At 30.1% G+C, this 15,163-nt stretch overlaps 1 protein-coding gene across 2 annotated transcripts in view; it reads left to right on the plus strand.

Moving 5' to 3' along the window:
• The window catches only part of LOC111688913 (transmembrane protein 184B), a 29,219-nt gene that overhangs the window by 13,197 nt on the left and 859 nt on the right, over positions 1–15,163 (plus strand). The window lies entirely within an intron of this gene.

The raw sequence follows: 15,163 nt of genomic DNA on the forward strand, positions 1-15,163 counted from the left end.
TAGATAGATAGATAGATAGATAGATAGATAGATAGATAGATAGATAGATAGATAGATAGATAGATAGATAGATAGATAGATAGATAGATAGATAGATAGATAGAAAGTGATTCTGAGCCCATTGGTATAATTTAAGTTGGGTGTAGGGGTTTTGTGTATAACAAATAATAGTAAATAATAAACAAGTAGCAAAAAAATTTTGTTTTTTTATTTTAATTCAGAGTTTGGCTTATTGTTTTGCTCATATGACTGTTATTTATGATCTGGTTTTGTTGATTTTATATAAAAGGCTTCTGGAAAGCATGTCTGATCGAATTATTGAAGATTTGGATCCCCAAATTTCAGAAAATTGATTTCAAAGGACACACAGACGGACATAGCTTTATCGATAGCTATTAGGATGCACTTTATACTTTATAGGATCTACATATATACAGTATTGTGCAAATAACAAACGGAATGTTTAACTTACACTTTTCACGTAGGCAAGGTTATAAAAACTATAAAACATAATTCTTGTATATGTACGTATGAGTAACATTGCACATTTTTCTTATATTTTATTACTCATACTCACAATTTTAATTTTATTCGAAAAGGTTAAAAATATGAAACAATACTAATAAAAGTATTAAGTCTGACAGAATCTTTAACATTTTTATATACATATATTTTTTCTTATATACATTTCATTATTAACATATATTTTCTTCATATATATGTATGTATATTAATGCATTAATAAAGATTTATTTAAAAATAATTTCAATAAAACTATGTATAATTATGGAAATTAAAAATTCCCCGTAATTATAAATGACACACACTCTGGCTCTTTAAAACCATTAAGTTTAAATATTTTTCCAAAAACACATACACACTTTATGAACACAAATAAACATGTACATATACATATTTGTGTATGTATAAGGGTATGTTAATAAATATTTATGTATAAATGTTTGTGTATATGTGGGAGTAAGAGCTTAATACTGTTTAACAGATAATAAGCATTTTGTTATTTGGACACATACGGCCACAAACAATGAAAAGCATCATGATGATGATGACGATGTAAATCATCCGATATATACAAACATGAACATAAACACATACTTTATATCCTTAAACTATAAATGACTGGTGGGTAGAAAGAGAGAGTAAGTGTAAATTACATTAAAATCTATATACATTTGCACATACATTACAGCATATGCATACAAATACATTTTGCTATAAAAAAAAGAAGTAAATATCAACCAGTTGATGATGGAGTTTGTAAATAAGTTTATTCGTTATATGGAAATGTAAATTTGAGTATATATATGTTTGAATTTATGACAATGCACAATGGGTTACAATAAGTAAAATTTTTAAATAATTTTTTTAATATTAGTACTAGCTCACCGAGTGTTCTTCGCTACCCTTCTTCATTTGTCAATAAAATTTATACGTTTGTGTGATATTCGAGAATAGATCATATATGGCATCTATGATCAAGTATGTACCGATTGGTAAAATATTTACGTTTGTGAGATATTCGCGAATACATCTTATATGGCATCTATGACCAACTATGGACTGATTGGTAAATTATTTCGAGATATATATAAATATGTTGAATTTTATCTTGGACTTTCATGACGGACTTTGGTAAACACAAATATATTGGTAAATATTGGTCAAATGTTCTTTTGTTCAATAGATATAAAGGTGAAACATTCGGAATGAATGAATGAAAACACATTTAGAATATAATGAATATTATTCAAGTATATAGCCCCAGGAAAATTTGTATTAGTTCTACAACTAGTTCTAGAACACATAATTTTAGTCTGAACTTATTCTAGTTTGGCGTTGAGACCAATGATTTTTGTTCGAAATTGTCAGCTTCGGAACTGGTTCGACACTCGTTCTTTGGAACGCTTCTGGAACTAGTTCTTTTATCAACGAGTTTTGTTTGAATTTGTCAACCTCGGAACGAGTTCTATGGAAGCTGTAGAGAATGTTTGAGAAACTATTGAGGAATTTTTATTATTGCACAATTTTATTTAGAAAACTTATATAGATATACATATTTTACGTAAAATTGAATATAATTCTTCCGCACCTCTAATCTTTATAATATTTTTGGTAAGGATATAAGTTACAAGCAGCAAACTTGCTCTTCTCTCAGTACCATTCAACTAGGGAGCTCTTTAATATCTTGTAGTTCAGTGGAATACAAAAAAATACATTTGAACGCGTTTCGAAGAAGTTGTTTCGGAACTAGTATGCGTTTCATTGAACTAATGCAGAAGATATGTATAATTAGTTTCCAAAAACTAGTTCCTTGAAAACTATTTAGAAGTATTTAAGAACCACAACAATATTCCAAAGAACGGGTTCCAGAAGTAATGGCGACACTAGTTCCAAGGCAGTTGTTTAAGAATCTGAAGTGGTTCTGTTTGCACCCATTCTAAAACTAGTAGTTTTTAGAACAAGTTCTAAAATTTTTCCTTGGGCTCTGCTTTTTTATCTTTTTGCCTATTTTTTTCCTTTTTTTCTACTTTTAACAAGTTTTAAATTTTAATTTATATGTTTCATAAATGCAATGAAATTTTTTCATAAATATAATGAAACATTCTTCAAATTAGAAATTTTAAAGCTATTTTTTGGTAAGAAAACGTAAGAATATATTGATAGGAATATATTGAAGCGAAGCGTACTTTAAGACAATATCTGTAATCTGGATGAGCTAAAAAACTTCTCGGCTAATGCTTGCTTTAAACAACACATTTTATATGACATCAAGTCCACTGTGCAATGTTTTGGTTTGTTTAATGCTGCTTTTGTCATATTTAACACAATCGTAACAATGTAGTATTACCAACAATAACATATTGAATGTATGATGGGATCATCATCACCATCTTCTTCATAATGATGTTGTAACATCTATACAGAGTGACAAAGTATAGTGAAAACAAATTAATTCTTATACGTAATAAGGAAAACCAAAACGTAGATATATTTTGTAAATCAAATTTGTATTTAAACTGATTTTAAAGATATTCCTAGAAATTGCTAGGCAATTTTAAATAAATATTTTCACTCTATTCCAAAACCTACATACTTCCATACTTATCGATGTTGATTATCTTACTATTTGAATGTCCATATGTGTATAAGTTATAAATGTTTGTATTGAAGCGGAAACGGAAACCAGACAACAACATTAAATGTGAATATTTCATACAGATATACAAACAAACGAAATACACGTGTATATACAAATGTATAAATATTAGTTGAATACAATCAAAGGTCTACAAATGTACATGAATTTAACGACTACATAGATATTTATGTATAACGGCATGGGTGAAGGACGGTATGCGTGAGTGCATATATGTATATGTATATTTGAGGACCGACCCGATTTTGATACATTGAAATATAATTATTGGAAATGCGTGCTTGTCGTTTTGGTTTCCGTATGTGCTTTATTATCAACAGCAACAACAATATGAACATGCACAAACAAAATCAACAGCAGAAAAGACAACAAAATCCATTGTGTTCTATGTGGAAATATTTGTAAAGGAATCCATATGTACTATGTAAGACTATGTCAGATAATTGTTGGCTGAATTGAGAATTAACTTAAATATTTTAAAAATTATTATAATATATTCCCATTTTAGTCACATTTGCAACTACATTTACTTTTTAAAGCAATTTCTTGAACATAAATCCTGAGAATTTTTTAATCCGTGTTCATACGAGATATTTTTTATTTTTTTTGATTACTATCACTTCAAGATTTTTAATCTAATTTTGACGAAAGCCCGACAATGTCAAAGAAAGAGCACTGGAGTTTTATTATCCTCTCCTCATGTTCTATATTCTAGTCTAGTCTAAATCAGCATTGTATATATTTGAACCCGCAATCCTGTGTGCCCATCTTACTTATTTCAGATTTGTTATACCCTACACCACTTTAGTGGGGAGGGTGTATTGGGTTTGTGCTGATGTTTATAACGCACAATAATATTGGTCCTATAAATATACCAATCGGCTCAGAATCATTTTCTGAGTCGATTTAGCTATGTCCGTCCGTCCGCCCATGTAAACATTCTAATTAAACTACAGGTCGCAATTGAAATTTGACACATGATTTTTTATTGTGCCGTAGACGAAGCCTATATAAAATGGTTAACATCGGTCCATTTTTTCACCTAGTCCCCATACAACTGAGCACCCGAATAGAGCTTGTAAACTTTTTAATCAAACTACAGGTACATGATCTTTTATGGTACTGTAGACGAAGCCTATTGAAAATAGTTAACTTCGGTCCATTATTTCACCTAGGCCCCATACAACTAGGCTTTTAAATTCATAATCGTATCTCGACAAAAAGCTGCAAATCCAAGTTCTATACTAGCCTTGATGACCTTGATGAACTTTATTATTATATGGTCGGTCTCGCCCGAATATAACTTCTAACTATAAACTTCTCGTTCTCATTTTGTGAAAACTTCTCGTCCAGCTTTCGTCTTATAAGATTTTTTGGTTTTACTTCACCAAGAGGCCTTATGGAATTCTCTCTCCCATTCCCTCTTTGTATCGAATGATTTTGGGTTCATCAGGTTAACTACCTTAAGATCCTTTTGCTTTAAAGTAAGTAGATTCCTAATTTCGTTGTCGACTACTACTGACACCAATATGTTGCAATACTCACCTGTAGGAGAGCATTTAGTTAAAGCAGAATGTGCGTGAACTTCCTAGAACTTCCAAAAAAAACCCTTGAACTTCCAAACATACAAATTATTTCCTGAGAATGACTTCAGAAGTGAACTTGGAATCAAATAAAAAATGATAAGCCTGTGTTAAAAACATAACTTTTTCAGGCCTTTTTCACTACATCCTTGATGTAAATTCTACTTCTTTTTCGCTTCTTTGGAAGTTCTTTTTTTTTTTTTTTTTGATGGGTATTTATCGCCTTTTTTTGAAGTGTTCTTAATGAGAAAAGGAAGATAAGTCGATGATTTTAATTTTTTATTTTTTTAAGTATTGAAAGACACGAGATCAGTAGTTTATTATTAGACCTGATGAAAATTGAGTGATCGCACTTTTTTGTTTTTACATGAAATAACTTGTAAATATTTATAAAGGTTTAATAAAGTTATTGAGGGTTTATTATAAAGTGTTTGTACTTTTTAAATCATAAATAAAGGATTAAAATCTTTACGAATACCTATAGAGACGACATTAAAAAAAACAAGGAAAAATGATAGTCGGGCGAAGCCGACCAAATAATACAATACACCTGTTACAAAAAGTAAAATATATTTAAGTTTTTATAATAAAACATTTAAGTTGAATTGTCAGATATACTTAAGCAATTTATTGTTGAATAAAACTGTGGACATTTAAGTTAAATTTTGAAGGTGGTTTTTTATAGGGGCTAGGGTCAAATGAGGCCTTATAATTATAGAGTTCATGAGGGTCATCGATCTTAACAATATTCGATAAGCTTCGTGTCTGGGACAATAGAAAATCATGTACCAAATTTCATTGAATTATCTTCAAAATTACGACCTGTAGTTTAATTGACAGACAGACGGACTGACGTACGCACAGATAGACAGCCAGGCAGACAGACATAGCTATATCGACTCAGGAGATGATTCTGAGCTGATTGGTATACTTAAGGTAAAGATAGGACCAATGTTATTGTGCGTTACAAATATCAGCACAAGCCCTATATACCCTCCTCACTAAAGTGGTGTAGGGTATAAATAGTAAAACGGGGAAAAAATAGAAAACGAGTAACCACTAAATATTAACTAACTACATATTCATTCAGCTCATTTGTATATAGGTAATAGTCTACGATCACATATATTCTTAACTTAAACTTGAATAAAAATTTAAAAATATATAAACTGTTGTTTCTTAAAAATGTTCCTTTTGTAGAAAACTCAAAAATCGTTCAATTGTAGTTAAGCACTGATCACTTTTACAAAAAAATCTTATTTTAATTATAGAATCTATATATTTGCCTATAAAATCTTAATTTACTTGGACTTACTGACAAAAGCACAATGATCTGTTAATATATACATATGTTAAATATGTTATTGATTGTTGCAAATGATCATGTAATCACTATCATTTTTTCTACTAAAAACCGACTTAAAGTTGAAATATTTGGGATCATTTATTTAGCATCAAATTATGTGTATAATAAGAAAAGGATGAAGACGTTTATGAAACTTTTGGAAGTACTTCCTTTATATTTCGTAAGATATAAAGATCTAGTGTGATCGGTATTATTAATATGATCTGTAATGTAAAGAGTAGATTATGCTAAGATTTCGGAAAAATCAAGTGGTCTTAAATTATCACTATGAACACTTATCACCAGGGAAACCAAAATATGCAAATGCATGTTTTTTGTGGTGCGTCGTATGGACTCATGGATAAGATATTTATACGTTTCAGACCAATTTAAGAATTTTGGCATCGATTTGTTAGAGCATATTTTTGCATATTTTACCCATAAGAGCATAATTTTGCATGATTTGACTTTTTTAGCATATTTAAGGCATATTTTCTAGTTTTTAGAGCATATTTTACTTTTTAAGTGCATATTTTGATGTTTTCGCTTTTTTTCGTTTTTGTACATTTTCAAAACTTTATTTAAAAAAATAAAATTTAATTTTTTTATTTTTAATTTTTCAGCCTATTTTACAATTTTGAAAAAAAATTCGTTTGTAGAACTTAATAACTGCAAAAAATACATTACTCTCACGAAAACCAATGTTATAGTTTTTTGTTCAATAAAGCATTACATTTTAAATCAGACATAAAACTTATTACTTTTGATTTCATGAGACCAATCCATTTTTATAGCTTAAAAAACTAATTTTTGGAATTTATGACAACACCGATTAAAATGTCAGTTTAGAAGGTATGAATACAATTGGTAGAAATGTGTCAAACTTTGTCGTTTGAAATATGTTTTTTGGGGTCCAAATGGTTTCATGTTATTTATTGGTTATCTGAACGTAAAACGGAATTCTATATAACTAGTTCTTCGAACTATGAAATGAGTCAATTATAAAAAATCTTGTAGGATGAAATATGACACTAAACATTTATTATTTCATTACAATTTCTGTCTTTTTGAGCTTTTCAATGTTAAAAAATAATGAAAAATTTTATTTTTAGAGCATATTTTTTAAATTTTAAGAGTATATTTTGAGTTTTTTACGGCATATTTAAAGCGCTTAAAACACTTTTTTTAGAGCATGTTTTCGGTTTCCCTGCTTATCACAATGATTACTTATCACTATGATTACTTATCACTATGATTATCACTTATCATTACGATCACCTATGATCACTTATGTTTCACAAAAAAAAAAAAAAAACAATTTCACAAATAAAAACTTAAAACATTATAGATATCCTTTAATTAACGTTCAAGCAAATATTTATTTTTTTACATACATACATTCATATGTACATATGTATACATAAAATATGACACATTTGTCTAATGGAATTTACATAAATACCCATAAGCATTTGGACATGCAAACAAGTTAAGATACATTTGTACATAAGTATGTCACTACATACATATAATGAATATGTATATACATATGTAATACAATTTGATCATTTACTGTTACAACTGATTGTTAATTTTAAATTTCTACATTATACAAACAAGCATTGGTGGAGACGTAAAATACACACGTACATATGTATGTATGTATGTATGTATGTATGTATGTATGTAGGTATGAATGTGTAGATGTGTCGAGAGCTTACAATATGATTAAACAAATTATTTAACAAAAACACATATGAATCCATGTACTTTAATGTTTTTTTTTTCTATAAGCAATAACAACAACACAAAGTTGTATATTAATCAGCATATATGTAAATGCATATATACAATACATTGATTCACATACATCTGTATGTGTTTATTTATAAGTGTACCCAGCAGTTCGACGGGACAGTCCCTAACTGACAATTTGACCTACCACTTGTGGTGGCCCCTAGCCACCTGACTACACAGGTGACCAACCATTTCAACATGGGCTTGTCCTACGAGGAAGTCAATCGTCACTCTACACCCTACAAAGAGACAGTAAAGAGACGATAGCCTACGCTCTCGCTTACAAAGGGGACACTAAAGTAACGACTGTCTTCATTTTCGTTTACAAAGAGCTTATTTGTGACGAAAGACCAAAAACATATGAATTGGAGTCAGCCAGGTGGTAAGATATTAATGGAAATAAAATTTAAAAATTTCAAGTGTATACTCTCTAGAATACTATGGGGCAATAATGTGACGATTGACCCGAAAGATATAAATTTGAGTCAACCAGATGGTGGTATATTAGTAGAATGTAATAATTATTTCTCCAAAAGATGGGTAAAATAACTACTTTCGGTTGTACAACAAAAAAAAACTACTTTTAAGAATACAATCTCTATGTTACTTGAGGACAGTAAAGAGACAACTGTCTCCGCTCCCGCTTACAAAGAGGACACTAAAGTGACGACTGTCTTCATTTTCGATTACAAAGGGTACATTCGTGACGAATGACCCAAAACTTACGAATTACGATCATCCAGGTGGTTAACTATTAGTGGAAATTACTGCCATTTTCGTATGCATTGACTCTTTGGGCGGGTTTTACTGATAGAGATAATCTTCATTCTTTGGTTAAACCGGGTTTAATATATGTTTCGTGTTTTTCAGTTATCAGTAAAGTTACTTATTATCTTAGTTTAACTGAGTGTAATTGGCCAATTAAACTTAAGTTATAAGTGAGAAAACATAATTAACAAAAACAATAAAACAATGATTTCGGAAGAATAAAAACTTAATATTTTAAGTAAATTGCAATTTTCTGATTTGTTTTGTTTTATTTATTATTGTTTTAAATGTTTATTTAACATTTTTCCAAAATTTTCCATTTTACAAAAGTATTGTTTGCAAAAATCAGCTGTTCATTGTTTATGTTTTTAAGTGAAAAGTTGGCAATACTAACAAAGTTAACTGAACTTAAATCTAAAACTGAAAAACACAATCATCGGTTAAAGTCCGCCTAAATTTGTTCCGAGTTTAATCTAACAGCAAGTTAAGCCAAGTTTAACTGAGGAGTAAGAAACCCGGCCTTTGTCGAACTGCTGGGTATTACATATATGGCAAGTATAACACATCATTATTATCCACCTACTTTTATAATTTTACTAACTTTACCCAGTGTGCTTCGCTACCGTCATGGAAATGGAATAAAATACATAAATATATTGCATATCTGAAATATAAAAAAAGTTTCCTTTTATAGATTTTCATATATTTTTCTAGGTTTTATATTGAAAATCTATGAGTTCACTTTGAGGCTGAAGAACAAAAACTTTAAAAGGTGTTGGTAATCTCATATCTTCTAGTTTAGAAGATATGAGGTTACTGAATTGACCTCTTTAGTATATGCATATATTTGATTGCATCAGCTACCTGTTTTACTCTACATATTTCGTCTATCGAGGACATATTAGTGTCCCCTTTGTAATCGAGAGACTGGACACTTAAACAACAAACTTAAGCTTATTGCTGTCTTTTCGCAACCTATGGGGAGATATCCTTCCTTTTAAGAAAAGCCAAGGGGTAACTTTAAATGACAGGTTAAATAGGTAGCTTGGGACTGTCCGACCGAACTGCTGGGTAATACATAACTATTACAACATACTTATTCAAATATATATACTTAATATTCAGTAACGGGCAGAACTAATACGCCGGTATTATAAATCAGCACCCAATTGATGACCATGGCTATCGATATTGAAATCATCATCAAAGTTTTCTATATAATTTCTCAGAATGCGCTCCTAGAGCTTATCTGTTCCTCAGTTTGTGGCAGTAAACTTTTCGATCAAAAAGTATCGCTTACAGTGTAATTAAAGAGGGTGAGTTAGTAACTGATATATGAACACATACAAGTCAGTACCCTTTCTGTCCACCCTCTACAATAATAAATATATATTATTTTAAAAGTTGCTTTAATTTAGAAAATATATCTGTATGTGTTTATGTGTTTTATCAGCTTATAATTTGTTTATTGTATATATAAATTGCAAAAAAAATAAAAATAAAACAAATACAAATGCAATCATATGCATAAATAAATAAAATCGGGAAAGAGAGAGAGAGAGAGAGTATTAAAAGTGTGAAATAGGTTGATTGTATGACTGAAATTAATTTTATGACATTTATTTAAGTATGTGTGTGTTTGTAAACGTATGCGTAGTTGTTGATGTTATTATTGTATTAAAATTAATCTGTAAATCACATTTCAATATAAAAACATATTATGTGTCAAAATTTATTTGACTATAACCGGTTAAGTATTAATTTCACAGTTATTTATATTGGAATAAAAGTTGTGGGATTATTGATTTAAGCTTTTAATTTGGAAAAATAAAATTTAATATCTATATGAAAAATTCAAATATGGGACGATCCTCGGTAAATTTCGGAAGAGGATATATTTTTAAATAACAGTTAGTTTTGTTGAGTTTTATTGCGATACAAATGGTTACAAGTCAATATTAGACGTTTAAGACATTTTTTGAAGGAGGGTTTGTATGGGGGCTAGGGTCAAATAAGGGCCAATCCTTACGAAAATCTGCTGTGTAAACTTATATAAAACTTATTTGTACCAATTTTTAGAGAGATAATAAAATATTTGACGTAATTATGGCATAAAAAGTTCAAATCGGGAGGTACGGTTGTATGGGGGCTAGGTGAAATGATGGACCTATTTCAATCATTTTCAATAGGCTTCGTCCCTGTGCCAAAAAAACATGCTTGGTCCAAATTATCTTGAAAATTGCGGCCTGTACCTTGCGCACATTCTGAATCGATCGGTATACTTTAAGGTGGGTATTGGACACATATTTTTGTATGTTACAAACATCAGCACAAACGTATAATACCTTCCCCACTATAGTGGTGTAGGGTATAATGACATATCAGCTAAAATCGGCTGTTTATTCATAAATAATGCTCTAATGGAGAAATGAAGCTCAAGCAAATGTTTAAATTTGTGCTCTTTAGTCCTACTCTCTTAATGTCAATCTCACCCACTTTCTAAAAGGCTTGGTATACCTCTTGCTACGCTAAATAGTATTTAACGTAGGGCTAAAAGCCTACATACTCCTGCACGCCTGGTATCAATGTTGGCAGCCCCAACACCAGTATCGGGAGCTATGGTCTTACAAACCGTACGTCTTAAATATAGATTATTCATAAAAAGTAATAAACCGATAATTTGTTGACGAAACGCCGGCATCGGGATCTATGGTATCACAAACAGTACGTCTTAAACATACACGAAAACTGATAAACCCAATAAAATATAGGTCAAGAATCGGTACTCTTCTGGAAACCTTAAGGCTTGCACAATTATGTAAGGAACATACCGCTTACAACCTTTCTTTAATTGACTTGCATGAGGATTAACGACAACGGAAGGTCTTACAATTCTTTTTTCTGGAAAATTAACGAGCTGCTTCTATCTATTGACGAGAGGTTTCGTGCTCTAGTGGATTTAAAACCTTACTCCGATTGCAATAGTGCACGGAAAAGCTAGTCATATTACGTTAGTCCCATTCTACGCCCAAACCGATAAATGTTAAAACTTCATAAAGGAATTCTTTTATGACCTTTTTGGATAGTGTCCTCACAACACTGTATATGGAGGACATTGTGATTTGGTTCAGAAAATGTTAATCTTGTCATTGGTGTTATTTCCCCATCCAAGAGTTCACAAAGTAACCACAACCTGTCTAATGGAGTCATCAAAAATCATCTCAAAAAGGATGATTTGACCAACAGAAAGATTTTGAGAGGCTTAACCTTCTTAAACATAGTTAATAAAGTAATAGACAATAGACTACAATTTCCCCAGCCCTCAGAAATTAGCAAGCTGGTTTTCGCTCCAGCAAATCATGCGTTGACCAAGTAAACCGTCTTAGGATTATAGTTGAGCAATGATTGAAATGGAGGTCACTATTATATCTCATATTTATAGACTTTAAAAAGGCCTTTGACACTTTCAACCATACGCTACGATATATGGAACCCACTTGAATGTAAAGGTGTTTCCGAAAAACTATTTAATCAACTGAGCAACAGTATCTCGATTAAAACTGGAGTTACTTTCACCTTTACTATTTAACTACGTCCTCGATCTGATGTAGAAGGCTTCATAATAGAGGCACAAGGACGGTTGGAGGACCCATTCTCAGAGATGCAGTCGAAAATTTCTATAACCCGTGATATTGCAAAATAGGTTGGCCTGAAATAAATATATGTATATATCTACTCGCATTTGCCTATTCAATCCCGATATAGAAATTTCTAACATTACGAGACAAGTCAACATAACATCAACTCTATTCAGGTATTTCTCAACAAATGTCTCCTCAAGATCTTACGGATTTTCTGGCCTGTAACAATACCCAATAACCAACTTTAGATAGATTCAAACGATGATGTTGATATTGATAAGAAATATCTAGATTGGAACCCGCTGGATAGCAGTCGAGTCGGGAGAATAGCGAATACCTCTCAAACTCTCGACATTGCGCATGAAGTGAAACAAACTCATAGAGCATCGAGCAAAAGATCGAGATAATTGGAACCAACTTATTATAAAGGTGATTTTCAGTATTAGGGTGTAATGATTACACAAAGTAATCAATTACATGGTAAACAAGTAAGAAATTATAGTCGAGCGATGCCGACCATATAATATGTGATTGAATTGTATTGTATTGGATAAAACTGTGTATATTTATGTTAAATTTTGAAGGGGGCTTTTTTTAGGGGTTAGGGTCCAATGAGGCCCTATAATAAGAAAGTTTATAAGGGTTATCAAGGCTAATATGGATCCTGGTTTTGCAGCTTTTTGTCGAGATAATGGACCGATGTTAACCATTTTAAAAATGCTTCGTCTACGGCACCATGTGGAAAATTTCATTGAATTGTCTTCAAAATTGCGACCTGTAGTTTATTTACAAGATTTACAAGCCCTATTCGGGGGTTCAGTTGTATGGGGGCTTGGTGAAATAATTTACCGATCTTAACCATTTTCAATAGGCTTCGTCCCAGGGACAATAGAAGATCATGTACCAAATTTCATTAAATTATCTTTAAAATTGTGACCTGTAGTTAGATTACAAGGTTTACATAGACGACAGACATAGATAAATCGATTCAGAAAATGATTCTCAGCCGATTGGTATACTTTAAGGTGTGTATAGGAGCAATATTATGCTGCGTTACAAATAACAGCACAAACCCAATATACCCTCGCCAGTAAAGTGGTGTTGGGTATAACAAGTTTTAGAGGAGTAGTGAGTTTTGTTTATTTTATAAGAATTGGTCCATATATAAACCTGGACTTTATATATATAGTCTCCATCAGATAAACGTATTAAATATTATTCTAAAATGAACCCTATTCTGCATAGAAGGAACCTTTCAGAAAATCACTCTAACGATTATAACAAACCAACAAAAACTTTCATTCCATTTAAGGAGTTAATATGCTTCTTCGGGGAGAAGTTGACTAATGAATTAGACAGTAATTATATAACACATTATCAATAATGCGTTTCTATAATACATCGTGTAATCAGACAATAGATAGTACTCATTAAAAAGTATGTTAATATATAAGTGGTAACAATTGTTATGTTATTACCAAGTTGTTGCTGGGTAGTTTGTGGTGAAAACTAGCTTTTTCCCCCACATACTTTTAAACACATTATAATGCATTATTTACTTACTTACATATGTATGTATATTCAAAATATAATCATTCATTTATAATAAGGAAATACATATTCATTATTATGGATTTATAATTTTTATTCCAGTTTTGTTTTATATTTTCTTGATTTTAAAGTAAAATTATATTTAATTTATTTATAAATTTTACACAGGAATTTTATGGTTGTTGTTTTTTAAATTTATTTATATATTTTTTTATTTTATAATTAATTTACAATAGTTTACATTCATATATGTGGTTTTTATTGAATTTATTTTGTTTTTATTTATTATTTATAAAAATTTAGAATTTTTCTTTTTAGTTGACTTTAATTACTTTTATTTTGATGTGTGATTATAACTTTTGTTTTTACACAATTTTATTTTAATCTGTTATTATTTTTATTTTTAATGCACAACATGCACTCCACATACACACATACCACCACATCTAACATATAAAATTCTACAATAACAATATGCCTCAATGTTTTTGTTCAAGTATTTTTGCTTTAAATTTATTTTCTTTTTATTTAATTTCATTTTTAATAGAGTTTTGTTTAGATTTTCAAATTTGACAAATTCGTTAAAATTGTGTTTTTTATTTGAAATTGAATTAGTAATAAAATGATTTAATTTTGTTTGTTTGTGTGTGTGTGTTTTTCGTAAATATGCAAAGCACATATTAAGATTTTAAATTTTAAAAAAATATAGACCAATCTACATTTTAAAAACTAAATATTTTTATTTGTTATTGTATTTTTATCAATATGTAAACTAAAATAATCTAATAAGTAAAAATTTAAATATTTTTTATTTTGTGCATTTGGAAAAAAAGCCAGCAAAAATATTTTAAGTTTCTGACGGCAGTTGGGCACGATTTATTGTATCTAAATGTGTTTAAAGAAAATGCTATCAGATGATATTCAGTTCCTTTTTTTAATGATTTTGTTATTAGTTATTCGAAACAAAAAAAAACTTTTTTATAATAAAGACAAAAATAATGTAGAACTAAACCAGAACTGTAATAAAACTAAACTAGAAATGTACTAGAACTGAACTAGGACTGAAGTAAAACTGAACCAGAACAGAACTGAACTGGAACTGAACTAGAACTGAACTAGAACTGAACTAGAACTGAACTAGAACTGAACTAGAACTGAACTAGAACTGAACTAAAACTGAACTAGAACTGACCTAAAACTGAACTAGAACTGAACTAGAACTGAACTAGAACTAAACTAGAACTAAACTAGAACTGAACTAGAACTGAACTAGAACTGAACTAGAACTGAACTAGAACTG

This window comes from Lucilia cuprina, chromosome 5, assembly GCF_022045245.1.
Source record: "Lucilia cuprina isolate Lc7/37 chromosome 5, ASM2204524v1, whole genome shotgun sequence".
Lineage (NCBI taxonomy): Eukaryota > Metazoa > Arthropoda > Insecta > Diptera > Calliphoridae > Lucilia > Lucilia cuprina.